Source organism: Berghia stephanieae, chromosome 3 (genome assembly GCF_034508935.2).
Source record: "Berghia stephanieae isolate SIO BIC M18660-M18661 chromosome 3, UCSD_Bste_1.3, whole genome shotgun sequence".
Classification (NCBI taxonomy): Eukaryota; Metazoa; Mollusca; class Gastropoda; order Nudibranchia; family Aeolidiidae; genus Berghia; species Berghia stephanieae.
This window is the reverse complement of record NC_088362.1, coordinates 12,964,587-12,967,773: the sequence shown is the minus strand read 5'-3', so window position 1 is coordinate 12,967,773 and position 3,187 is coordinate 12,964,587. Positions and strand designations below refer to the sequence as shown.

At 33.9% G+C, this 3,187-nt stretch overlaps 1 non-coding gene across 1 annotated transcript; it reads left to right on the top strand.

The window, feature by feature from the left end:
- The first annotated feature begins 898 nt into the window (after nucleotides 1–898).
- Nucleotides 899–995, top strand: Trnam-cau (transfer RNA methionine (anticodon CAU)). The gene is made up of 2 exons: nucleotides 899–935; nucleotides 960–995. It is a non-coding gene; the product is annotated as a tRNA-Met (tRNA).
- The last annotated feature ends 2,192 nt before the right edge of the window (nucleotides 996–3,187 follow it).

Here is a 3,187-nt window from a genome sequence, read left to right as displayed (position 1 = left end):
CTACACATATAGAAACATGAATGGACTATTATGTCACTTTTATTTTGAGAAAAAAAATTGGCACCTTTTGACCTTGGCTCATATATATATATATATATATATATATATATATATATATATATATATATATATATATATATATATATATTATGATAAACTTCTACAATATTTTTTCGAGCATTCGCTCTCATCAGGAAGTAGTGGTAGTAGTAGTAAAACACTTCCCGATGAGAGAAAATGCTCGAAACAATTTTGTAGAAGTTGATCATAATTAGATATACTTGAAATATTTTATAAATAGCTCCTTTTACTAAAAAAAAAAAGTTGAGCACTATTATATCATTATGTTTGCTATTATTTATTTTTATTCATTTATTATTATATATATATATATATATATATATATATATATATATATATATATATATATATATATATATATATATATATATGAGCGTTGGTGGGTACTTGTAGGTACGAGTGCTCGATTATGTTGGTTAGAGCTAATATAAAAAAAATATAAATGGGGTCATTTACTTTTATGTGGCCGAAACATATGTTTCTGTGGCTTCCATCCGCGTCGTCAGACAGCATATATATATATATATATATATATATATATATATATATATATATATATATATATATATATATATAATCAAAAGGCCACCACCATGTCCGCCACTCTTCCACTTCGAGCCCATAATAATATTCGCAAATAATAAGATCACGTCGATCGATCGACTACCTACAACACAACAAACAAATCACGGTCTGGCTGGCTGGCTGGCCAGCGAACTCGTGGTGTATGATGCAAGCCCTTTATCAAAGTCACTGATCACACAGGCTCGATGGCCTGGCCTCAAAATATATATCTAACGTCTACCGATTACGATACGCCTCGGTAGCGCAGTAGGTAGCGCGTCAGTCTCATAATCACAATAAATACTGTCAGAGCGATCTGAAGGTCGTGAGTTCGATCCTCACCCGGGGCAATTTTTTTTTAGCTCTTTATTTTGGTTTTTCTATCCATGCATGGATGTCTCGTTAAAATGAAGTTTTACTGCTATTTTCAAGAGATTTCAGAATTTTGTTTGTTTTTTATTTGTTGGGTTTTTTTTTGTTTGTTTTGAAAATAGTTTGTTGGTTTCTTTTAGAGTAACTTGTTTCAGTCATTATTTTCCTAAATTCGATGTTCAGTAACAAGCCGAGGTCTCATAGAATACAACGGCTACAGCGGTACTCATAATTTATCTCATCTATTACCTCCTTCGTTACATTAAAATTTTTAGGTAAATAAAGCGATTCATCCAATATTTCTCTAAAGACAAATTTCTATTGCTTATGTCAACGCAACTGTGTAGACTTAAATGATTTTTATTATTTTTGACATAAAAAAAAATATATGAAGGTGGATTTAATATCTTGAACAATTACACAAAAGCAATATCCATTAAACCTGCTCAAAGCCCTCTACAAGAGGTCCCTAGCCAGCAGTAACACTGAACATATAAAACGAGACATGACGCCTGCAAAGCGATATTTCAATTATTTTTCAAAGAAGAGAACTCTCATAACGGCCAGGTTAAAGCTCATTTTACACATGAAAGTTGGTAGGTCAGATAATGTTAATAAAGAATCTTTTCCAAGAGTTAACATTGCTCTCACTCAAAGCGGGGCTCGAATCCTGGCCTACTGATCAAAAGGCGAGTGTCATGCTATATCTCAAAGCTGAGCAATGTTTCGAAAATGTTACTATGAGCAGATTAAAAAAAATATTAAGCTGTATATAGGGCAATATCCACTAAATGTGCTCAAAGCGCTTTACAAGGGGTCCCTTGTCAATAGCAACATTTAACATGTAGGAAGGGACATGACGCCTCTTAGGCGATATTACACTTTTTCGGACAAAGACAAGGCTGTTAACGGCCAGGTACTCATTTTACACCTGAGTACAGTGAGAGAATGTGAGTAAAGATCCTTTTCCAAGGACTCAACTATGCGCCGAGCGCGAGGCTCGAACACGGGACCTTCCGATCCGAAAGCGAGTGTCATACCACTAGACCACATAGCCGCACATAGAAAACAGTGAAATATGCACTAATGTTTAATAATTAGACGTTTAGTCGACGACTTCACGAATTTAAACTTGGCATCTAAGTCTTTTGAAAGTTGTCTGTTATGTATAAATTATCTGCATTCGAAGTCTTTAACATAGAGACTAAAATAAATTTAAGCGATGAATTAACATTCATCAGGATTGGATTTCTTACTTCGTTTTTATTAACATTTTTATGTCTGCCTTACTCTATCTATCTATCTATCTATCTATCTATCTATCTATCTATCTATCTATCTATCTATCTATCTATCTATCTATCTATCTATCTATCTATATCTATCTATCTATCTATCCATCTATCTATCTATCTATCTATAATCTATATATATATATATATATATATATATATATATATATATATATATATTATATATATATATATATCACCTACACACACACACGCGCGCGCGCGCACACATTGTCTTTTTCTCTCCTTCACCCTATATCCAGTGGTCGGACTTTTTAAGATGAATTGAAAGGTGGCTGAACTTTTTGAATATACATGTTTTTAAAAGAAGAAAAAGATTTTGGCGATAATCATCGCACTGAGTTCTTCATAAGCTAGTAAGTATTCTGTCGGGGTCAAGAGGATATCAAGAAGTAAATATTCCGTAAAACAGACAACACGTGTGAGATTTTATTTTTTGTTACTTAGAAAGCAAAACAAACTGCAACTCTTTTATTATGTGCGTCTATGTAGTCTAATGGTATGACACTCGCTTTCGGATCGGAAGGTCCTGGGTTCGAGCCTCGGGCTCTGCGCATAGTTGAGTCCTTCGAAAAGGCTCTTTACTCACTTTCACTCACGGTACTCAGGTGTAAAATGAGTACCTTGCGTTAACAGCGTTGTCTTTGTCCGAAAAATTGTAATATCGCCTAACAGGCGGCATGTCCCGTCCAACATGTTAAATGTTGCTGTTGACCAGGGACCCCTTGTAAAAGTGCTTTGAGCACATTTAGTGGATATTGCACTATATAATGCTCAATATTATTATATAAAGCTCAATTTTATAAACATCTAAACCAACGCGACTGAACATCGTTTTGATACGGTGGGTAACATAA